Source organism: Triturus cristatus, chromosome 12, assembly GCF_964204655.1.
Source record: "Triturus cristatus chromosome 12, aTriCri1.1, whole genome shotgun sequence".
NCBI classification, from domain to species: Eukaryota; Metazoa; Chordata; class Amphibia; order Caudata; family Salamandridae; genus Triturus; species Triturus cristatus.
The window spans coordinates 113974824-114000435 of record NC_140595.1 but is presented as its reverse complement, the minus strand read 5'-3'; the positions used below and the strand labels follow the sequence as shown (position 1 = coordinate 114000435).

Here is a 25612-nt window from a genome sequence, read left to right as displayed (position 1 = left end):
TGCAAGGTCTATTTCCGGACATGTTTTATTGATGTTGCATCAGAATTGGTGAACAAGGAACCGGAATGGAATCTGCTGGACAGCAAAGTGAGTGTCGAGCGCGTTTGAAAATGGGGATGGGGGCTTTGGAGTGCTTGACTGGTGTGAATTCAGTGTCACTGACTGCGAATACCGGGGTCTTTGGCGCCTCTTGTACACATAGTATGTAGTGCCACCTGGAATTTACAGGACATCAGGGCACTCTCCTGGTCCCCCCCGGGCCCCCCACCACCTCTTAGAGTCAGACGGAGATAGAAGTATGTGTAGTTGGTGAGTGTATAATACCTAAACTGAGGTGCACCAGCACTTTTGAAGGTGCTCCTGGCACGCTATTTTTTGTAGATCCCAAGATGGAAACCTGAGAACACGGGAGGCTCTCACTGTGTTGCTTAATAGTTGATCAGGATGCTTTAGATCGTTATGTTTCTAGTTTTTGTTCCATTTATATACTGGCTGTGATTTTCTCACATTCGTGGGAGACGTGGGACGTTTATTTCCCTTAAAGGATCAATGAGATTTTTCCAAGTGTGACGCAGTTTCAGAGTTATCACAGAAAGTGCAGCAGGATCTTTGTCTGGAATCGCCTCACTGTCCTTTAAATTTAAGACCCCTTTCCCACCAATCCTTTTTGGTGAAATGTTCTTTTCTCTCTTGCTGTCCGTTATCTGAAAGAATCTGACACACAAGGGCTTCAGAGATGCAGGGACGTGGACTTTTTGATGTTAAATAGTTTTTCCCCGAAATTCTTAGGACCAGAGCAATTCCTTGTGTTTTTACATGAGAACCATATATTAACAGCGATGCTAGCCCACATGCTCAGTTGCTATCTTTACTGAGAGATTTACCCAGCATCTCCTTGAATGGGTTCACACCCTAGGCATCTTTCCGCCAGCCTAGACAGGCTTTAGGCAGGGAATAGAATCACTGGACAATGTAGCATATGATGGAGAGAGAGGATGCTTATTGGCCAAGATGGCAAAGCCTTCCTGGTTGACTGGCAATCAAAGTGCATTGTAGGAGAATCTTTTTGGCCTAGATACTTGAGCAGGCACTATAGTCAAAAGCCTAGCAAGGCAGCAGGGGAGTGAGTCGAGATTGTGTCATTGCACTGATCCTCTTTGTGATTTATGCAGGTGACCTATCAGTCTAAGTTGATTCCTCGCTTCTGAAGTTGAGCTGACCTAGAACCTATGGTTTTGGCTCTTCAAGGAAGTCTGTACCGACTCTAAACACATAATCTCAAGGGAATTACCTTTCTGTAAATCACATGAAGACCAGGCTGCTTTTGGCGTTTGGGAGCCATAAACTAGTAGTAGTCAGCCAGTGCAATTTTTTTAATTTGACATTTTATATAGTGTCACTCTACCTGTGAAATGGGGTTAATGCACTTTACAATGAACAAACAACAATTTTCTTTACATTTATTCTTAAGGGAATAAAATAAGGGACGGGAGAATTAATTAAACGATCGTCAAGTACATCATTTGAGTGCAACATCTTCTTCCAAAAAGGTAGGAATAGATAATGAGACGTGTGTGGTTGTGTGTGTGGTTGCGTGTGTGGTTTTGTGTGTGGTTGTGTGTGTAGTTGTGTGTGTGTGTGTGTGTGGTTGTGTGGGTGGCTGTGTGTGTGCTTGTGTGTGTGTGCTTGTGTGTGTGGTTGTGCGTGTGGTTGTGTGTGAGTGTGGTTGGGTGGTTGTGTGTGTGTTGTGTTTGTGGTTGTGTGTGTGTGGTTGTGTGTGTGTGTGTGTGTGTGTGTGTGGTTGTGTGTGTGTGGTTGTGTGTGTGTGTGGTTGTGTGTGTGTGTGTGTTTGTGTGTGGTTGTGTGTGTGGTTGTGTAGTTGGGTGTGGTTGTGTGTGTGGTTGTGGTTGTGTGTGTGGCTGTGGTTGTGTGTGCGTGGTTGTGTGTGTGTGTGGTTGTGTGTGTGTTGTGTTTGTGGTTGTGTGTGTGGTTGTGTGTGTGGTTGTGTGTGTGTGTGATTGTGTGTGTGGTTGTGTGTGTGGTTGTGGGTGTGGTTGTGTGTGTGGTTGGGTGTGTGGTTGTGTGTGTGGTTGGGTGTGGTTGTGTGATTACACATCACATAATTACACTGTATTCAATACAACGTAATTACACTCCACATACCACTCAGTACTACATAATTGCACGTCACATAATTACTCTCTACTTAATGCAAGATAGATACACTCCACACAATACCACTCTGTGCCACATAATAACACAACACATTATTACACTGTACTCAATGCAACATAAATACACACCTTTCACTCAAGTTCGTGCTATATTAAAAAAACAACAAAAAAAACAATTGCAATGCAATAGGTCTTACATTACTGAATCTTTGAGCTGCTATTGGTGTTGCATTATTATTAGCAATGCCAACAGCTCAAACTTTAATAATGCAAGACCTATTGCATTGAAAATGCTTGTTTTATGAATATGAATACAAATGTGAGCTTTCATAAAATAATGCAATAGTATGCTTCCATCCATATAGTAAGTAAGGACAACAAGGGAGAGATTGCATTTCATGTGCAGATTTCAGAGCTCTAGTGCTGGTGTGCAAACATTCACAGGCCTTGAAAAACAATGGAGGTCTCTGCAAAGTTTACCACCCACCACAATGCAACACTTACCCTTTCTCTGCTCATGCTAGGTAGTAAAAGCAGGAACAACAACTTAGCATGTCTAAATTGATAAGAAGCTGGAAAGCTCACTGATCCCAACAGAACCTAAGGTTAGGTGCACTTCCACAAGCCCCTCAACTGCAGTACAGCTGGGACTCGAGGACCACTCTATTCCTGTACATCTCTATTAAACTCCTCCTTCTTAAAATAAAGGATATAGGGCCAGATGTATGAAAAAACAAATTTGTGATTCTCAAATAGCGATTTTTACTGAATCGCTATTTGAGAATCGCAAATCGATATGTCAGAAAAAAATCCCTAATATTTAGCGATTCCGTAAAAATCGCTAATCCAAATACCGAATCGCAATTACAGATTCGGTATTCGCAAGTTCACAATTTTTAAAAAAATCGCAATTTAGCGAATCTGCTATTCAGGTGCAGTCTGATGACATCACAAGCAGGAAGGGACCCTGCCCGTGCTGTTTCAGAGTGCCTGAAGCTGTGGGAGAGGCTGAGAGCAGGAGCACACCACTCAGGAGCTCATCAGGAGTGTTAAGACAGGCACAAACTGACAAAATGGACACACAAGAGGAGGGAAAGGAACCTGCAGCAAGGAAAAGAAAACATACATTTAGTGAAAAGGAATTTGAGGTCCTCATTGAGGAAATGGTGAAGAGCCATGAGCAACTCTTCGGGAAAAAGTCTCTGCACGTACCAGAATCTAAAAAGAGGAATATCTGGCTGGAAATACAAGCCAAAGTTAATGTAATTGGGGTCACACAGCGCTCCATTGAAAACCTAAGGAAACACTGGTACGACTTGCGCTCAAGGGCTAAAGAGAAGGTTACTAAAAGGCTTCAGGATGCAAAAAAACAGGTGGAGGACCATCCACAGAGCCAGCGACAACACCCCTGGAGGACATGGCGCAGTCCACCCTCTAGCCAGAAAGCATAATTGGCATAGGAGATGTTGACAGCTCAGCCACAGACAACACCAGACAAGGTAAGATGCATGCACAATTTCCCCTGAGCCATCACCCTCCTAACTCCACAATCCAAAAAGACCCAATGAGCCAGTAAGATAGCCACTCCAGTCCACATTTTGTTAACACCCAACAATGCATCATGGGAGATGCAGTCCCAAACATTAGATAGCAAACAGTGACACAGAGAAACATATCTGCAGTATACTCACACCAGTCAATAAGAAAGCTAAGCACACTTTGTGGGTATACTAAATCATGTACATTTAAAACAAAAAAACAGACAGAAGGACACAAAGTAAATAGTTACCTTGTATTCACAGGAGAACCTGCGCCACAGGCAGAAGACACCCAGATTGATGAGGCACCTGAGCAACAACAACATGCAGGGGAGGAAGAGTCACACACAAGCACAGAAACAACACCTGCACCAAGACTAAGCAGGTATACTGTGGCACCCCTACAGGAGATGGAGGGAGGAGGGGAAGAGATCCAGGAAGATCCACAGTCCATGCCTGGAGAGCTAGCACAGCGTCGAATTCATCAGTCTCCTGTGCAGCGTAGCAACATCAGTAGCCTCAGACACAGAGCAAGGTCACATCGTGTTGCTGAGCAGAGGGAGGAATCCACTGTTTTCTCTGGTCCTCAGGGCACCATGGTCAAGGTGCAACGGCTGCAAATAAAAAGCATGAGATCAATGCAACGGCAGCTGGTGTCCCTGAATCATAACATGAGGGATATCAAGGATGGCATATGTGATCTGAACAACACAGTTGCAGAGGGTCAGAGGGCAAATACAGAGAGCATGAAGGTCATGACTGTAGCAATACAACAGCTATACACCACCATGCAGAGGGAACATGGCTCAAGGTGTCGTGAAAAGCAACGCCTATTTAGCCGCATGGATGGGTACATAAAGGCGGTCAACCGTCTTTGCTATGCTACAGTTGTCCTACCAAGACGCACCGTCTCCATGCAAGTGGAAATGGCCCACTGCAGCCAGGATGTTGCAAGGGGATTGGTACAGATTACCAATGCTGTCGACCAGCTACAGACAGCAAACATAGCTGCCACAGGTGCACTGGGTGCTGGAGACAGTGAGGAGGTCGCAAGCACAAGCAGCATCACTCCACCTGTCAGAGCCCAGACGGCAGAGTGCAAGGCAAGGGACAGCAGCAGAACCCTCATCAAGGGAGGACAGTGTGAACACTGACCGTAGCAGTGCTGCGCATGGGCACAAAATATAGTTAATGCTGTGGCAGAGACATGCAAATGGGTGAAGTAACCCATGAAAGAAGAGTAAAAAGGGTTGTAAATGTGCATGGAGTGTGAATATGCCATTATGAGCACTCCAAGCACACAGTGGTGAGGATTGTGAGGCTGTGTGCACACTTTTTATCTGATGTCAAGGTTAATTAAACACATCATTCATCAACAGTCATTATTTGCTTTGTCTCATTACTCACTTAGAAATAGTTGCGGTGATGTCATCATGTCTGTGTCTCCCATCTGCGGCACCTACACCACCTGCTGCTCTGCGAGGTGGCGGTGGGTCTACATCATGTTGCTCTGTCCCTTTTGTGCTTCTCTGTCAAGAGACTGACCTGATGCCAAGTGGTTCCACAGAGGCAGATGAGTATCCTCCCGATGCCCTCCGATGCCTACTGAGAAGGAGAAAAAATCCTTTTTGCAAGTGCACACCCGGAGGAAGGGGAGATGGGAGAAAAAAAAGAGAGACTGCCTGGGTTCCTGACACTGCCTTCAACTACAGCCTCAATATCTTCTAGTGTGTCCTTCTATGTTCGGCGCTGTGTTGTAAGCAGACATCTAAAATAAATAATTTTCATAAGCAAAGAAATAGCATTCTTTTATCAAGCTATATCATAACTGAATTAATACTAATGACTTTACACAACAAACAATTCTCTACATACCTAAGACACTTGAGGCAAAAGCCACTCTCTCATATACTTTTAAGGAGACTTTCTTGAATAGAGTTCAGTACTAAGAAGGCTCCATAATAAATGTAAATGTTGGCAAAGGAATTATAATATATCCTGCAAGGTAACTCTTTCACTTGAAAGATGAAGGAAACTTCTGGATACTTTCCTTTTTACTTTTTTTTAAAGCATTTCTACGTCTTGTATTAGTCGTTCCTCTTATTTCTTCCTCATGCAATTGCTGTCTCAGAGAAAATTATTTAGAGAAACCTTACTTGAGGCTTGAAGATTATGTAGTGCTGATTTTCTGGCAGTCAACTAGAAAACTGACCATTTATTTCCCTTAAAACGGTCTTCTACTGCAGGCTCTCAAAAACAAACGATGAGCTCTCATAGGAAGTGACTATGGTCAATAGAGAAGTATACTTCTCGGTGTGCACACCAGCCTACAAGAGTACGAGAAACAAAAAAGGAGGAGTTTGTGACTGAAATTCCTGTCAGAATGACAGGCGCGAAACCAAGACACTGCTCTTCTCAGGCGGACAACAGTTGAAGTGCACTTCACGCATGCACAATTAAACCTGGAAGAATCTAAAAGGGGCTGAGGCATAGAACGCTAACTTAATGTCTTTGAGTTGGCGGCCATGTTGGAATTCCGCAGCTCCTCTGCAGCAAAACATTTTCAGAAGATGGCAAAGGAGAAAACGAGCAAACGGTAATTGAGCTCTCCAACGAGGGTATTTCTTGACCTTATATCATTTGTTGGTGTAGTTCTCTCGGATGGTGGCATTCACTAAGGTTTTTCTGACGCTCTACGACTGGCCCCCACTTTCACTACCCTGTTTTGCTTTACCTTCCTCTCCACCTGGCTTTATTTTTATTTTATTTCCCCCAGCCCACTCCCAGTTGCTTCTCCCCACTTGCTCCTCTATTGGTCCCTCCCAGTTCTTTTTTAAAATTAATTTAAAAAATGTATTTAATTCTTTTAGAAGGTCAGAAAGTAAATTACAAAAAGCCACACTACCTTCCATCAAACATTGTCAAAGCCAATAAGTGCGGCCTACGGAAGAGCTTTTGGCTTTGCCAATGTGATTTAGCATTGTTGTACACCAGCATGGCTGATGTTCACCATGGCTAAAAGTTTGTGGCGTATAGGGTGGCATGGAGTTGAGTGGAGTGGCACAGAGTGAAGTAGAATGTCATGGAGCGGAGTGGAGTGTCGTAGAGTGGAAAAGAGTGTTGTAGAGTATCATAGCATAGAGTGGAGTAAAGTGTCGTAGAGTGGAGGGGCTTAGAGTAGAACGGTGTACGTTGGAGGAACACAGATCGGAGTCGAGTGTCAGAAAGTATTGTGGTATGGAGCGGGGTACAGTGTTGTAGAGGCACACCGGCACAGATGATCTCAACATGAACCTTCTAGAAGACAGCTCTGATCAAATTAATCCCTTGCACTTGTTCCTTGATATAAGAAATTAGAACACAACCTCTCTGAACATTTTAAAACACCTTCTAGAAGACAGCCTCATCAAATTAATCATCTGAACCTGTTCCTTGCTATAAGCAATTAGAACGCGACCCTTGTGAACATTCTAAAACTTATCTTAGAATACATCCTCATTAAATGAATCATCTGCACCTGTTCCTTGCTATAAGCAATTAGAACGCAACCGTTGTGAACATTTTAAAGCACCTTCTAGAAGGCAACCTCATCAAGTTAATTATCTGCACCTGTTCCCTGTTACAATTAGAATGTTACCTTTATGTACGTTCTAAAGCAGTCTTATTTAAAGACCCTCTACACTCCTCCCCTTTGCTAAGCTTCTTCACCTGCCACGTACCTGTTTCCTGGCTTCCAGGACTCTGTCTTGCCGGCTCCCTTGATCCTCCTGCTTCAACCTTACCACAAACAATATCCTGCATTGGTCTCGCACTTGGGTGGAAAAAAGAACAAGAAGAAAAGGAGAGATGCATTAACAGACTTGATTTCATTACGAGCTGAGCTGAGTCGCAAAATTGTGCTGCAAACAAAAGTAACCAGTGTTTTCGCTATTAAGACGGTTGCAAACTTGTCTCAATTTTTATTGTTTCTCCAGCTTGATGTTACATAATCTCCAGCAAAACTCAGATTGGAGAACATCAAGGTCTATGTCCCCCATTGTAAACCCACAATTTAGCTGGACATGCATTGAGGCCACAAAAAATAGTATCAGGAGATGCTTTTAGAGCTGTTGGAAATTCAGCCTCCTAATCAATATTGCAGTGCTGCATTGTTGCACAACTTATATCTTTAAAGATATGCACTTTGGATTCATCCACCATGTTCCTCATTTTTGTTGTCCTCTCCCTCTGCGTAGCCTCAATAACCTTTACTAACACCCTCCCCGATCCAAAACTTTTATCCCATGCACTCCTGTTTGGTAAACAAGAGGCTTTCAAGATGCCGAGTCATGTTTCTCCGTCCTTCTCCAAGACCATTTTATGTAAAATGCAATGTACCCATTCTCTCATAGTACAGGGTGAAGGCAAACCAACATTTTGAGCTTTGCAGCCTGCACAGCATTGTCTCAGTTTTATTTAAGTTTCAAGGAGGGATGTTTTAGGAACAGCACATTCTTCTGATTTTATGGGTGTCTCTTTCTGATGTCTCAGTTTCTGCTTCACCTCTGTAATGTGTTATGGTTTCCCATCTCTCTTTGTGTCTTTGCAATGTCTCTGCATCCTCACCTCATGTCAGTTTGGCACATAGAATCTTGCATCTTCCAAAGTACTGACTTTATGAGGGCTCTGTCTTGAGTAAGCGAAGGCCCCACACATCTGACTGCTCTGTGTACACCATGTTGCTCTTTCGAGATTGAGGGCCTTTGGCAAAAAAGTCATGTTTTGCCTGCATAGTCTGTTGTATTGACTGCAAAAGGAACATTGTGTATCTCCAAAGTGTAGCCACTAATGCCCCGATTACTTACCAGTAATCTTCATTACTCTTAGTCCTACTCGTCCTCGGCCCAGTCCTTGCCTATGAGGTTAGTTGTCCAATCCCAAATCAGGAAACAAAACAGGAAATGCTATCTAACCCCTCCCACCCTGAGCTGGCTACTACAAGAGAGTAGCGTACTTCTTGTAAGACCAAGTCTCTAATCAAAGGCCTAGGTACCAGGGAGGGTGGGTGGTAACTAATGACTGGGTCGAGTAGGAGTAAAAGCAATGACGTTTACTGGTAAGTAAGTAATCGGGCATTACCTCTATGTCCCTTGCAGGAGCGGACCATGCAGGTAAGAGCAGTGGTGCGGCGTTAGGAGTTCCACTTACGATGAGGGAAAATTAATTAATTAATTTCCCTTGTCATCTCTCGACACTCCACCCGCCCACCTCACTGCTCTGACCTGCACCGGCCGCTCCTGGTCCCTTGTCCTCGAACCAGTCCCTACCTATGAGGTATACCAAAGCTGAATATCGTTCTCTGCTAAGATAAACTTCAGGAGTCCAAGAAATAATGCAGCACCAAGTAATTTAATGCCAAAAACCTCCTGACCATTATACTATCAATAAGACACAAAACACTGTTCATGGTAATACTAACTACAAAACAGCAGAACTGAAATGTTGTTGATCATGCAAAAGTTAATGCAACCTATAATGTCTCTAAAAGGTGTGCTCTGAAGCCCAAGTCCTGGCTCTGTACACCTCATCCCATGCTACACCTTTCAATTCCACCCGAGAGACAGCCACTCCTCTTGTGAAACGACCTTGCAGTCCTGGAGATCTTGGAAGATTAGAGCTGGCATAGTAATGCAATAGTCTCTTTCATCCAGCGGCTCAGAGTGATCTTGGACATTTTCTTACCTTTCCCTGCAATGTCAAAAGTGTCAAACAAAGAATTGGACTTTCTGTATTCCTTGGAATATGAGGTGTATCTGTCAAGGTTAATCAAGAGAGCACACCTAACATCCAACAAATGTGGTCTACGTTCCACCTAAGAAGTGGGAGCAGGAAAGAAAGCAGTAAGAATAAGCTCTTGAAAATAGTGGAACTTAGATACGACCTTAAGATGAAAAGAAGGATCGGGTCTAAGAACCACTGCGTCATCCAGAAAAGTGACAACGGGTGGGTGGCACAGGAGAGCAAAAAATTCCCCCAACCGATGGGCAGAAGTAATAGAGACTAAGAAAAGGACCTTAAAGGATAGACATTTGAGATCTACCATGCCAAAGCTATAAAACCATGGGGAGATCCCAAGATCGTACAGGTGGTTTAGAAATAGCAAAGCTTTTAAACATCCTAGTCACCAGGAAAATTGCATTCTTTTTTTTTTTGGTTTAACAATTTTATTATAGTTAAAAGCACAGTCACCATTGCAATACCATATTACATTCCAATTTTCATGCACTATAGTACATCAATATTCACAGACTACATATATTTAATGATTTGAAAGGTCACTGTTTCGATTTCTCCTCATCGCCATATCTTCTGTTGGAGAAGTACAAATGTCCCTCCTAAAGGCATTCCACCCTCCCCATTTCTTGTCCCACTTCTTAGGGCAGCCCGCTGTTTGTAGACCTCCTTCTCCGCAATCATGCATCTATCCATCTCCGCCATCCATCCAACCGTCAATGGCCGTTTGTTCGATCCCCAGAGCATTGCTATAGCCCGTTTCACCAGTAGATACCCTAGTGCCACCCATTGTTGCTCTATGTCTGTCAGGTCGGTGGCCTCCCATATATTCAGAATCCCCATTTGCGGTGATAATTGAAGGTGTTTACCCAGTGTGTCTCATTTTTTTGGTTGCACTGTTTCACAGTGGACGTATATTGGGACAGTCCCACAGAATGTGATAAAATGTACTGTCTTGGCCGCAGCCTCTAAGGCACAACGCATCTGCATGGCTACCTATTTTGGCCAGGAGTACCCCGGAGAGACAGGACCTGTGGAGTATTTTTAGTTGTATAAGGCGAAAGCGGTGATTTATCCCCGTTTCCCTGGGGGACATTAATGCTGTTTGCCAATCCTTGTCATCTATTGGCCCTATGTCTGTTTGCCAGCGGTCTTGAAGAGTCTGGAAGGAGTCAGGTAAATTGTTACAAGGTTTACGGTAGGTGCAAGAGATAGCTTTTGTCAAGAGCGGGTCCGAGAGAAGGTGGTCCTCTAAAGGGGAGGAATCTGGCAAGGAGGGTAGGCCTGGAATGTTTGCGAGAAGAGCGTGTCTGATCTGCAAATATCAAAAAACCTCTCCTGGTGCGAGAGCATATTTGGTTTGCAGTTCCTCAAATGTGAGAAGTTTTCCCTTGCTGACCAGGTCCCCTATGTTGGTTATGCCAATGGTGTCCCATTTATCAAACCCTGTGTGATAGCAGAGCGATCCTAGCCACTGAGAGGGCCACAACGCTGTGGCTTTTGTGAGTTTATCCGCCCATCCTAGGCGCTTAGTGGCCTTATGCCAAATGGCCACAGTTTGTGAAATAGGCCCCAGGTACCGGCTCCTTCTGACCTTGCGGTAAAGAGCACCTAAATACCCCTCCCGCCCTGTTTGGTATTGTTCTAGGTGGAAAGACTGGTTTGATGGGGAGCCATAAATCCAGTGGTTGATGGCCACCAGTTGTGAGGCCCAGTAATAGAGGTGTAGATCCGGAAGGGCAATCCCCCCATCGTACCACCCTTTTGTTAGCTTCTGGAGGGCGATGCGAGGTGCCTTCCCGTCCCACAATAAGGTACGGAGTTCCCCTTCAATGGTGGTAAAATATGGGCAGTTTTGAAGTACGTATAAAAATCTAGGGAGTGCAAGCATTTTAAATAAGGCTGCCCTTCCCAAGAGGGACATGGGCAGCGACCTCCAGTGTTTAACGTCTTCTTGTAGCCACTTGAGGGGGCCCAGAAGATTTTGATCATAAAATGTTTTGGGGTCAGGTGTGATAAAAATGCCCAAGTACTTTAAGCCTTCAGTGGCCAATTCAATCGTGTAACCGCGAGGTAACCGAGGTGGAGGGCCGTGTAGAACGTATAATACAGATTTGGACCAATTAATGGTATAACCTACATATTTGCCAAAGTTAGTGATGACGTTAGGCAAGCTGTTAATAGAGGCCCGAGGGGATGCCAAGTATCTTAGGATATTGTCAGCGTATAGCGATATTTTGTCTTCGCTCCATCGCAGTCCTCGTATCGAAACATCCCGCCATATCCAGTGTGCTAACGGCTCGATTGTCAACGCGAACAGTTGGGGGGACAACCCTGCCTGGTCATTCTCTATAAAGCAAATGCACGTGATGTGTGATTGCTTACTCTGACTTGACCTCGCAGCTTAGTGTAGAGTAGTGCCACCCATTGTCGAAACCGTGGACCAAAACCAAACCTCGCCAATACCCCGAAGAGGTATGGCCATTCTATGGAATCAAACGGTGGCATGGTGGCATCTAATGACAGTATAACCGAGTCTTCCTGCAAATACGGCTGTCTGCCTAGGACATTTTGGACACGACGAATGTTTAAAGCGGTGTTTCGACCCGGGAAAATTGCATTCTTAACTACGCCACTTTCCACATGGAATGCCTTAATGGTATACCAATGTGTCCCTAATGTAGAAGGGAAAAGATTTTTCTGAAATTGAAGAATAGAAGAAAAAAAATATTGGAGCAGGGGGGAACTGTCACTAAATCAAATGATTTTAGCAGACTGTGTGGCTCTCTTCGGTCACACAGAATATCTTGGATAGCCCATGTTAAGTAGCCTTTAACCACATTGGTAGGTCAGATATTTGTGACGATCCCTCCTCTTTCTCGGAGCGGGAGCTAGGGGGTGTCAAAAGGCTGTTCTTGGAACATTCACACCTAGAGAGAGAGTACCTAGAGCTTCCGAAAACTTCAGTTTGTGGTCACATGCTGCTAAAAGCTGTGCAAGGGTTGTAGCCGTATCTCGTCAAGGTCCGCTCACAGCACGATAGGCTTCTACTGGCCAGATTCAGGTTCAACCAATTACATCATTTTTTGGCACCCCCTTTCTGGGTGGATGCGGCCTAAGGCAAGGGAACCCTGCGTCTGCGACAATATGTTCTGCTGGATATGTTGCATTTTACCCTGTTCTGTTCTTAATATGGCTGGCCGAGGAAGCAATTTTTAATTCCTTTGTTGAAATCCCTGAATTCTAATCAAGTTAGGCCAGCCTTGATGTATCTACAGATACTTCCAACAGATCATGTTATCCTGACAGTCCTATTTGTTTTACTACCAGCTTGGGTGTCTAGAAGATCGACATTTGATTAATTGTCCTGTCACTCACTATTTTTTATGCAATTTTATCAGCGTTTTTATTGTCTCTGAATTCTGACACTGAAGTTTTGGTTTTTCACTTTTGTTTTCTTTTACGGTGATTGAATCACTCGAATCAAGATTCTATGATGTCCTTTATGCCTCAAAATTAGGTGCTATATTGACCTGCATTTATCATTGAACCATTGAAATCTTTGTTTACATAGAGTGGTCTTGTAATGTATCTGCACTTTATGAAGGATAGCTAATGCAGCTGGGCACAGTTTCTCAATAGTTTTAATAGAGTTTACTTGTATTTTTATTATCTTGTATTTATAGAGGATATGATTGCATCACACTACAATGTAATGGATTATGTATTTTATGTGATGTTTATGTGTGATGTTTTATGGCCAAAATTGACCGAATAAACATTTTTATCCAGTGACTATTTTGCTTTGGCTGTCAAGTCTCCAAGTAAAGCTCCCCAGCCCAAAGAACTTGCATCCGTTGTCAAAACAATCGGAGGGTCTGGACGCATCACCACTCCCTCGCAGACGTTGTTCAGTTCATCCACCACTGCGGAGCGTGCTTGATGTCTGGGGAGACTGGAATCACAAAATTCATTATCCTTACTGACAGGGCTCCATGGTTGGCAGATGAACAGCAGTGGTCTCAGATGTAGTCTTGCCCATGGTACTGTGAATACTGATGCATATAGCCCAGTACCTCCATTCATTTGAACAGGGTTCAACTCTAGAGGCGAAACATCCTCTCCATGGGGAGAAATACCTTGCTTAATCGAGTACTGAATCGTGCTCCAGTGAACTGAAGATCACAGGAAGGAAGAAGTTGGCACTTCAGGAGATTTAACAGAAACCCATGGTGACTTAGAGTAGCAATGTCCAAGGAGAGATGCTGCTCCAAAATCTGTATTGATGGAGCCAGTTGTTGAGGTATGGAAATAGTAACACACCCTTGAGATGAAGGTGGCCACCAGCGGAGCCACCACCTTTATGAATACCCTCGGGGAAGACCAGAGCCCAAATGGGAGAACTCTGTATTGCTAATGTTTGCCCCAAACAAAAAACGCCGGAACTGCTGATGGGGCATGTACATTGGAATATGAAGGTATGAATCCATTAAGTAAAGAATGGCCAGAAAGGCATTTGGTTCTTCGGTTCTATTAGAGGTATGATCTTCTGAAGTGTTTCCATCTTGAAGGGTATATTTTCCACAAATGTGTTCAAGGCCTTCAAGTCTATGACAATTCAAAAAGTCCACTGAACCTTGGAAAGAAGAAGCACAATTGAGTATGTCCCTTTTCGCTTCTCTTCCTTTAGAGATGCATCTACCTTCTTGTCTGCTGGGTCCTTCAAAATGCTGTCTTTGGCCATAGAGGATCTACCGACAAGGCTAGCCAACAATGAATCCATATGTACACAGTCCGCCAATGTTTCCTCCATCCTCTCTAATGGATAGAGTCTGGACATGAAGCGAGGAACATTACATCTTTTGTCGGGTCTTATAACTCATTTAGAGCCACTTCCAGAACATACTAATGGTCTGGATAGGCATCTCCATATTAACAGGCCTTCTAAAATGACACTGAATTTTATCTTTTGAGGATCCAGCTACCTCCTCATTGGGAAACCCCATGTTCTTAATTTAGGATAGCAAATCTAGTAGCATTTCCTAAGAAATATATATCCCTTTGTGCTTTGGTGGAAGAGGGGAAGAACCACCTGATAATTCAAAGTCAGACAGGTCAGAGTAAATGCTTTCCTGATCCATGATCACCAACCTCCTTCTTGCATTTCTTCAGAACAACCAGTCACCATGACCAGCCTCCTGATCATGTCCTCATCTGGAGAAGCTTTACCCTTTTTCCTTGGCGGAGAAGGAGGCACAGACCTACTAGAGGAAGATCTCAAAGAAGGAGATAAGTGCCTTTTTTTACGTATGTGTTTTTCTATGGGAATCTGAAAACAGCAATCACAATAGAATATGAAGAATCAGTCCGCCAAAAACAACCCTCCCCTCCTGTACAGATCAGGAATAAATAACGAGATCCTTGTACAAGGAGCTGCACCCACACTGCTTCCGTACCCATAAGGCAAATGCGCAAGGAACTAGTGGTCTATTAAGGTGTATGTGAAAGTCAGTTCCCAAGGAGGCAAACCTCGACATCGCTGCGAGATAGACCGGTAGGCAATACTACTAATTAGCGCGCTTTCAGACACAACAGCCTAATAAATTGTGTATTTGAAGCACAACGGTTCAATAGACATAATCTGTCTGCTAAGATCTTACTTGTGTACCGATCATCATGCTGCCTGGGGATCCCTTCCAGCACTCCCCATCAGGATTGGTCCCAAGTAGGTAGGGAAGAAGCTCCTAAACCCAGCAGAGAAACTAATAGTCCCCACAATGATGGAAGTCAATGCCCGGGCAAGGACTTCAGCATTCCTTGTCCTGCATCCGAAGGCCGGAAACAAAACAGGAAGTACTGGGAGAATGCTGCACTCTTGTAGTAACAGAGTGGGTGGGGTTATATAGCATTTCTTGTTTTGTTTCCTGTCCAGGGATTAGGCAACTAATCTCATAGATAAGGACTGGGTCGAGGACGAGGGACGTAGAGGTAATGGTAGTCTCAGACCTCCATAAAACCAAGCTGACTGTCACTGAGTAGGCCTCATCATTCGCCATGCATTCCCACTGAGTCACTCGCTCCATTCACCACAGCTGCTCCATCCTGATGAAAACCTTCAGGTAATAGAGATCGCTAAGGAATTCATACATGGTAACCAGACTGTCCAATCCCTGCTTGGAAATGAGCTCCAGGTCGAGTATATGGCAGTAGACACCAAAAGCCGCCATATGTTGCATCAGCTACAGCTCGCCTCACATCCTGTGACGGAGCCTCAGGCTGTCTTCAAGGCCACTGATGCTCCCTAGGGGATGATGCCACATCAGTGGCTGAGGGCTCTCGATTTCAGACCTTATTCCCACCATGAGAGAACAGCCCAAAGGATTGAACTGTGCGGAGCTACAAAAATTACCATCCAGTCTGGAGCTCAGCAGGTCCTGGCCCACATTTGGATGGATTTAAACAAGGGCACCTTTACCTTGAAACAAGTGCAGGCTTTTATGGCATGACAATGTGACGGACGTCTACTGTGTAAGATGTGATCTCTTCTCCAAGGGAAACATTTAATGATGAAAGGACACACCAGTGGCACAATGTGCGCTATTCAAATTCCCTAACATGACTGATCATCTATTATATGGAAGGCAACCAGTAAAAGCAACAACATGAGGCCTGTCGGCTACATGTGATCCCTGCCCTGCAGGTCGTTATCAAACAGCGCCACTTCGGCCTCATGTAACAAAGTCTGTCCCACTAGATTTCCTGACCACTTCTCCCTTTAATCTATGCCTGCTCAGGGCCATTAACCCCAAAAAAACTCTCATATGGACAACGTTGTGCGGTAACCAGCTTAGTGGACTGCGATCAGAAACAATACCTTAAAGTGACATGCAGAGCTGATCACAGCAGTTCACCAAAAGCCACAAACTACACGCCTGTTTCTCACACTTCTTCATCCATCCCACTACTAAGCTCAGCATCCCATAACAAGATATCCACACCGCAGTGGTCATCGCTCATAATATGGAAGCACTTACCACATAGAATCAAAACAAAGACAACATCCTCCCAACCCCATGCCCTACATGGTGCAGCATGCCAACCACATAGGCATGGGTGCAGTGCCTGACAGACAGTTAGCGCTTTCTAAAGGTTTGAATATAATGCAGTACTTATCAGAACCTTGTGGGTGTGCAATAGTTCAAGAGTTCTAGGCAAGGACGGCTTTAGATAGGTGCGACCGGTGCAGTCGCACTGGGCGCTGACCTGGAGGCGGTGGAGGCACTGACCTCAGGGCTGGCGCTACGTGTAGTGATAACAGTGCGATTTAAAAGCACCTGTTGCAGAGCTTCTTGTATGTCCAGCTTTCAGGCAGCAATAAAAATGTCAAGATAATTCTTGTGATTAATGTTCCTGCTAGAGAGAGAGTGATCTGAGTTTTGTCTAGTGGCAGTCTCGCCATAAAGTAGCACAGAGGGTTAATGCACCTGCTGCAAAGAAGAGACTTGTATTTTACGTGGATAGCTGAGTGGATTAATAAAACCAGCCTTTACCAGCGCTTTTAAACAAATGAAATGTATGTGAGAGAGGGGCTATGGAGAAATATGGGGAACATTTGCAGGATGGTTGTGGGGAGTCCGAGGAGGAGGTCGTGGCGGGTGCCAAAATAGATTGTCGTACCAGGCACCATCAGCACTAAAGCTGACCCTAGTTCTAGGTGTGCCTTTAGTTGTTCTTGCACAGCGCTTTGTATCATCTTTGATAGCATTTGTATAGACATTGATATCGCCCTCAGATGTGAGTAGCTCCAGACTTGGCAAGGTCATATTGGTAAAAGGAGAAAATATAGCGTGTTTATGTGCTGCGCCAAGAGGTCCTCTGGACTAAGAGTTTATATGAAGATTCATGGTCTTCTGGATGCAATTATTTTTCTCCCGGAGGTAGAAAGAACTGGGTTATTAAAATGGTGCTCTGGTGCCTCCATGCAAGACAAATCCATTAATTGTTGGTGAATAACATTTAAAATAGTGGCTGCTGAATAGCTGGAGGTTTAATTATATGGAAACATCAGAATTTTCTAAAATATTGGGACTGATTTTCTATCCATAGAACGTTTTACAATGTTACAATAGAGTTCATATTGATACGGAATGTGCCACATAATTTACCATCAGTTGTGCAATATACAACATTATTTAGCAGTTTGACGCATAATTTATACAACTTTGGCGTATAATTTTGTCTGTCATTACAAGTAGGAGAGCCACCCCACCCTTCCTTCGTCACCACCAGCGACTTTCAAGGATGAGTACGACTTTCAAGGATGAGTACGTGTAGTTAAGTCTACTCACAACCTAAAGCCGATGATAACACAGAGTGGCACAGGCCTCCTCATGCCTACATGGTCCCAGCGACCCCCCTACAGGGCCCCCACTGGTGGTGAGTTTGCCCTCCATTTTGTGCCACTATGAACGGGGGTGCGTGCGCGAGGACAAAACGAGGGACCTGTCAGGTGAGCCTTCGGTTCACAAACAGAGGGGTAATGAAAAGCGATACACGCCCAATGTGAGCTCCAGAGGTTAATGAAAAGCCTTACCCACGCCAATACCTGAGCGGTGGAGCCGCCCGCCACGCTGCACTGGAGACGGCAGAAAGGCCTTGTTCCCCATGATTACATTTTCTTCTGTTAAGTACAAAATCGATAGAAAGCTTATAATCCCTCGCCTAGCCGAACACGAAGTGGCGGGAACTGTATTAAGGCATTAGGAGCCCTGCGTGTGGGGAGGTGTGGGCTGTGAGAAGGGCCGCGCGCGCGGGAGCGGACTGAAAGGGCGGAAGTGGGACGGAGCCGCGTGGCAGCAACGACACAGCTACATCCGGCCCTCAGCTCGCGAACCTTCCCCACACGCATCTTCACTATCCTAGCTGCGACATTCATGAACTACAAATTACATAAGATTCTGTCCAACTAAATGTCATTCAGTGGTTGTCCAAACAAGGATTTTATGCTATATCTCTAAACGGTTTTGTTTAATAATGAACTCTGGAGAATTCACTTGCTGTCGAGTGAGAGAACCCACACTTTCAAGACCAGATTATAAACACTGCCTTACAGGTGTTTGAAGGAAACCGTACGTGGTAATACCACATTTAGAATTACCAATACCACGGGTTATGGTAATTCGCACGGGCTATGGTAATTCGTGCTCCATTACCCATTTTACCCTGAGGATTAGGGAATAACCATGGGAATTGGTATCTCTATGTTGTTTCCTGCATTTATTACCTACTTTCTGGGCACATTGACCAATGCATATGTATATGTTGCCAGTGTTTTTATTTGTGAAATGGGCGCAGGAGTAAGATCTCTGGAAGCAGTATTCCAAGTTTGGGCCTAAATTCCCGTTTTCTTCCCGAATTTGGACTCACCAGTTTCTCATACAGGGGGCTCAGGAGGCAGTTTAACTTTTTTTCGTGATTTGTCACCGTGTCACATATGTTCCACAGAATCAGCGCTGCAATACACTTCCAGCCCACCTCATTTAGCTGGCGGTAAATGCTATCTCAAAATGGAAACAAGCATTAGCAAAACCATAGGTCCTACTAGCCTTACAGTTTTTCCTGTGCTTGTTTTGCCATGCCTTTAAAACAAATTGTATTGTGTGCTGGACGGCTACGAGCTGGCCAATATATATATATTTTTTTTTGCATAATAGCAAAAATAGTTTTGGGCCTCAAAAAGCACACATTGGTATAGTAGCCACAATTCTATAAATGCCACAATATCATGCCCCACATGAATCATAATTAGGCAAGTCTCTCAATAACATTGTCACAGCAACAGACACCATGGAATAGCAACCAAGTCACAAGCCTGACAAGCGAAACAACACAAAATATCAAATATAATGGAAACGTCTTACATTAGTTGATCCCGCAGTCTGGTAGACTGCATCAGGTTACTTCTCAACCCCTTATCAGGTGCAGCCTGGCAACACACTGGATGACCGGGGAGTGAAAGTCTCTACAGGGATGTGGGGTGGGCCAGGAAACTCGGGGACATCACTAAGCTGCTCCTGCAGTTCACCTTTAGAATAGTCTCAATCATCAGTGTCCTAAGACGCCTCATCCAACAACTGTACCTCCCCTTCACTGGGAGACGGTTTCAGTTGAGGATGGTGTGAGAATTTGGCCTGGTATATGCTGTCCACTAGTTATAGTGGGCAGCTTGCACCAGTCCAAACAACCCTTATTGATGATTAGGTTAAAGACAACCTTTATTGAAAGTTATCCTAGTGGTAGCTTTGGAGCGCAGCCTTCAGGCTAAATCTCAAAGGAATGTAAAGCAGCTTGATTTACCAGATTATAACCTCCTGAATGACCAAATGAAAGGAGAACCACACAAGGTATATATATAAAATATATGTATTTATTACTAAACACTCTCTACTAACCTCTTTATGAGATTAGAGAGCAAGGTACACAATATTACAGTTCTAAAACGACAGTAAATAGCACAATATACAATGGGCCCCAGGGGGATACCAAACCATATATTAAGAAAGTGTTATAAGAACCACAACATGACTAGACACAGTGCCTAGAGCATGTAGAATCACTGGGACCCCAAGGAACCACCCAAGGTAGTGACACAGGGGACCCACGGGGGACGAGTGCAGTGTGAGAACACAGCTGCGAGCTCCGTACAATCCTATGGGAAAGTTGCACCCATGTGAGCACAGGAGTACTCGTGTTACCTAACCCAGGGAAGCCGGGTGCATAGGTGTCAAATGGTGTCGGTAATCGACGCTGATTTCAATGGCGAGTTGCTGCAAAGTGCTGCTGCCAGGGAAAGGAAAAGTGTCCGGTGTGATCCAAGCCTGAATCGAAGATGAGACGAACCTGAAAGCAGAGGGGGCAGAGTCTGGGTCACTTGCCAGTGACCAGGGGCATGATAGACGAATGCCCACCGATGTCAGGTGTTTCAGGTGCGATGAGGTGAAGCTTGACTCCACTGCCACGGGGACCAGGAGACGTAGACGACGACCACAGTCCGCAGGCAAGCTGTCCCACGAAGGATGTCGACTGCTGGGGGTCGGTGTCCGGATTGGAGACCAACAAGCCTTGACAACGGCACTCCACGCTGTGAGAGTAAAAAGGCTTCAATGTGGACCAGCAAGGTCCTGTGGACTCCCCAAGCGATGGAGAGTCAGGGCACGTCTGGAGCAATCAGGTAAGCCCACTGAAAGTTAAGTACCCTTCTCAGGTACCCACAAGTCGACAGCCAAGGGATCGCGAAGGGACCTCAAGAGGAATCACTCAATACCAGCCCACGGGACACTTGTGGAGTGTAGGCCAGTAATCTTTGGTGGATTTACTGCTTGGGGTCTGGACTACAAGTAGCCCAAAGCACAGCCTCAGGGATCGCCAAGAAGCATATGCTGCTGCAAATGTGCACGGTGTCCAGGGGTTCGGGTTGCACAGTCCCCACGAGGGCTTTGAATCTCAGGTTTGCTGAGAGCATGGATCGGCCTCGGGGAAGCTTGGAAACCCACCTCCTGTGTTGCAAAATCATCGGAGTCCTTCAGGAGCCGCGTAGTTGCAAACCAGAAAGATGCGTCTTTGGTGTCTACCTTGCTGGGGAGTAACTCCTTTACTCCAGGGGAGATTCTTCAGTCATCCAACGTCGTGTAGATAGGTGAAGTTCCGGGATTCTGTAGTAGAGTTTCGTCCAGGTAAATCTAAAGTCCTGTAGCCAGGGGTTCCTACTTTATATCCAAGGAAGGGGTGGGACAAACTCTGGGGACCCACCTATGGGAGGGTCAGGACAGAGGGGTGGCTACACCTATGTCCTTTGTCCAGTTTCGTGCCGGAGCAGGGGCTGGTAGCCCCTGCAACCGGTTTGAGCTGGACTATGCATAAGGACACCAAATGTGCCCCCAGTACATACTTCAAAGCACTCTCAGAGTGCACACACCCAGCCCCAATACACTAAAGCCTGTCTGGGAGGTGGTCACACCTTCCTGTGACAGGAAACCTATTGTCCAGCCGTCCCCTGCCGGAGTTTCGGCCAGCAGCAGGAAGGCAAACTCGTGTCTGTGGCTGGCAGCATCCATTTTGTGATGCCAGGGCTTGCAAAGCTGGTACCGGGTGTACCGGTGCTGTCATATTTCTCCCTCTAGAAGGGTGGGATCATACTCCCACACCAGTTACTGGTGTGGAGGTCTCATTCCAAGGTGTTTGACACCAAACACGACATGTTTCCATGCAGCCATTTTAAAGTTAGCATTTACAGCGAGGTTATAATGCACTTAAGAGTATATGGTATGGCTGCATCACAAACAACCCCGGAATAGAGGTTTCAAAGGCTGCAGAGGGGCTCTGCTCATGCATGGGCACCCTCTCACATTAAATCCAGCACCCTGCCTTCAGAATTGATAAGGTCTGCCATAGGGGGGACTGATAGGTTTATATGTGCAGTGATATGGATAGATATAGTGAACCTATATCTAAGTAAGGGGTGCATGCACCACCTTACACAGGCTGCTGTAGCAGACCTGTGGTGTCATTTTGAATGGTCTCCCAGGGGTGGCAAAATACATGCTGCAGCCCCTGAGAGGCCTCTGGGATACCTATGCCCTGGGTATATAGTATACCATATACTAGGGACTTATAAGGGTACCCCAGAATCCAATCTGGAGTGTACCTAAGGTACTGGTAATCAATTCAGAGAGAAAGCAGATAGACTGGGGTTCTGGTTAGCAGGATCCCAGTCAGACTAAGTCGATAAACAGTGAAACATCAGCAAAAAGTGGGGGTAACTGTAAGAAGCAGATCCTACTCTCCACAGATGGAACCTCTTAAATGCTGGAATGTTCCGGGTGATGAACTCTAGGTGCCATCGCACAGTGACACTTGTGCCCTTCCAATGGACAACGGTACATGGTTCTCACTCAAAAGGCAATCGAAATTTACTGCTTGTGTATCGATTCTGTACCAGCACCAAATTGCACACCTTTAAGTCAGACATCTTGGTTCGTCGTCGGCGAATGGCATGGTCATTTAACTTCTGCTGTCTCCCTTGGACTCTTTTAATGCCAAGGGAAGACAGATAGGTGGCGATCTCCTGTCCCTCAAAGGGGGGGCCATTGTCAGTTTGTTATTCCTTTATCAGACCATGAGTGGCCATCACCTTCTCCAATTTGGGCCTCACCTCACTGGCACTCAACGAAGGTACCACTTCTACCTTCAGATACAGTAGTCAATCATTACAAACTTATGTCTCCCATCTGGCAGGCTCCCAAAATCAAGACTTGTACACATCGAGGGACATTGTAGTTCAGTTTTGGCTAATAAAGGGGATGGCAGACTGGCATCTCCAGCAGCCGGGAACCATGGACAAAACCGGACCACTTCCTCAACCTTTTCATCCATCAGAGGGAACCACACCTTGGTTTGCAATCCATTTTTGGTTTTCACCATGCTTTGATGTCCGGCATGGGCTAGGTGAATTACTCGATCTGTGAGGGCAGTAGATATGACAAAGTGATGCATTCTCAAAAGGCACCCCGTGGAGTCTCCACTTAGTTCTTGACGAATATGATACAAGCTCTCTATAATCCATCGCGCTTCCGGGGTAAGCAAAACCCAGTCTTTCTTGAGTCTCAGCCACTGGTTGTTCATTACAGTCTCCAATGCTTTCTGAAGGCATTCATCTTGTCGGGTAGCTTCACATAGAACTTTCATGGAAAGTAGGATGGAACAAAATCAGGCCATCACATACTCCTCCGTCTCAGCCGCATCAGCATCTTCTTCAGGGGTAGCCACGCGAGGATGCCCAGATAGATAGTCTGCATTTGAGATCCTAGACGGTACTCCACCTGACAATTGTAATCCTGAAGTTGAAGCATCAATATTTAGGTCTCACCTACGCAGCGCGCATGCGTTGCTTAGGAGGACCTTTAGCCGTCGATCTGCTCTTTTTGGAAGCACATACTCGTGCTTGTTGCGGCATCCACCTTGCGGGAGCGAGCAGCGGCACGCATGCTAATTGGCTGTTGCTCACTCCTGCAAGGCGGATGGTGCCACAAGCACAAGTGTGCTTGAAAACAGCTGCTGTTACTCCCCCTCTCTCTTACAACCCCCCTGCCCATTCCTTTCTTTGATGCTTGTTTTTTTTACTTTCAGCGCAAGGCGAGCGTGCTTGTTTAAAAATGTATGTTCAGAATACTTAAACATTCGAGTAAGCACTGACACTAAAAACACAACATTTCACTGTGCACGCGTTTTACAGATGGTAGGCTTTAAGAGACATCACGCGTCAAAATCTCCCTTGCGTCTCGCTGCACCTCAAACAAGTTACATTGAAAGTAATTGTCGACAAGCAGCATTGCCCAAATTATTAATTTGTTTCTATTACTTATGTTCTTCGGATTTGTCTGTATTATAATAATATTAAAACGGGTAGAAGTGGAACTGTGAAACGAAACACAATCGTAGAAAAAAAACTTACATTTGTCAAAACTGTAACTTCAGAAGTTTGCATGATACAGTTTTCACTGCCCAGCTAAGCACTACTAAAATTACTAATTCCAAAACTGACCTTTGCCTGCCGCGCTGAATGTCGCTCTCCGAATTTTAAGAAGGCTCCGCGGTTAGACCAAGAGCTGCTATTTGCAAACCACTTCCACCCACCCCTCTTCCGCTACTTCAGATGCACTTGTATGTAAATATTACTCGCACAGACTTATGGGAACCCCGAGATGAGCAGTTTTGCAGAACTTCTTCCATGGTGACTGATAACAACAGAACTAAATTGCCATGCTTTTTTAGACTGCAGATTAACAATGGAAATTACTGTTCAATATCAATAGCTCGCACTATGTTTCTTAAGATTCCTTTACTTTAAGATGTTAAAGCTGTTAACGTGTAACTATCCTCAGTGAGGTTGAGCCTTACCTGTTACTCCTCCGGGAGAACCAGAAAATGATGATAGGAGCAAACATCTTTTAAAGCTCGTGCAAAGGGTGCGTCAGAGTGGTGAGGTCCAGAATGAAACAACCACAATAGTTTACCATCCCTAAAATATGCATATCTCCATCACAGTGGCAGGAGCAGGAACTTCCTTGCTGTCTCGGACTTATCCGGATCTGCGATTACTCCAGCGGATGAGAATACGTATCCAAAGAAGTTCGATTTCTGTTGTAAGAATTTGCATTTGTTGCGGTAACGCGTCAGACCAGCCTCTTGATTCTCATGAGTACTTTCCTCATTCTCACATTGTGTTCCAGAATTGTCTTCACATAGATGAAAGTGTCATCACTGACATTAACAACACTGGGCAGGTCTGCCAGGAGTCCCTAAATGTTGTCCTGAAACACCTCGGCCGTGCTAGATATCCCAAAGGTTAACCGCTTGTATCGCCTCAGGCCTACATGGGTTGAGAAGGTTATTATGTCTCGACTCCTCATCCAAGCCCAACTGGTGATATCCTGATCGCAGATTAAGTTTTGAAAACCAGATAGCTCCACTCAGTTCTCCAATCAGGTAATCAATTGTTGGTGTGAGATGTTGTTCCCTTTTTATCCCCACATTGGGCATGCGCATGTCCACACATATTACCACCTTCCCCGACAATCGGTGAGACCCATGAGGTGGGCCTCGTTACCATTTCAATGATGCCAGTGGCCTCTAGCTTGGCCAATTCTTTTTCCACCAAGGGTCATAGATGGAATGGAATGCAATGCGTCTGTGACGTAAGACAATAGGCTGCGCAGATTTATCGATGTGCAGATGGGTCTCCTTGCCTTTTAGACACCCAATACCTTCAAAGACTGCGGGAAATGCAGCCAAGATGTGTGGGATGGCTTCCTGATGGATCCTGACCGTGAAGATGACAATGCCAAGGTCTTCAGCTGTCCTGCATCCCAAGAGCATGCCATGGCCCTCTTTGGCAACACAGAATTAAGACGTCACCAACTCGGAACAATAGGAGATGGTCGTCTTGAACTGCCCTTGCATGATTAGAGGTTTGTCTTGACCATATGTAAATACCTTGATCGTCGCAGGATTCAGGGGTGGGGCCTGTTGTAGATCCTCATAAGCCACTGCCGTCATGATGTTAATCGTAGC

The 25612-nt window shown here is 45.1% G+C and overlaps 1 protein-coding gene, 1 long non-coding RNA gene and 1 pseudogene across 2 annotated transcripts in view; 2 read left to right on the top strand and 1 right to left on the bottom strand.

Annotated features, from left to right (window-relative positions):
- Positions 1 to 1495: 1495 nt before the first annotated feature.
- Positions 1496 to 6026, bottom strand: LOC146772798 (uncharacterized). The gene is made up of 3 exons (XR_014971905.1): positions 5869 to 6026; positions 5120 to 5317; positions 1496 to 4326 (listed from the first exon to the last, which is right to left on the bottom strand). It is a non-coding gene; the product is annotated as an uncharacterized LOC146772798 (long non-coding RNA).
- Positions 6027 to 6238: 212 nt separating this feature from the next.
- The window catches only part of LOC146772796 (uncharacterized), a 93813-nt gene continuing 74439 nt past the window's right edge, over positions 6239 to 25612 (top strand). Inside the window, exon 1 of the mRNA XM_085638034.1 lies at positions 6239 to 6308. The gene's annotated coding sequence lies outside the window, so the exon portion shown is untranslated. The remainder of the gene's footprint in view (positions 6309 to 25612) is intronic.
- Positions 24417 to 24565, top strand: LOC146772797 (U8 small nucleolar RNA; annotated as a pseudogene).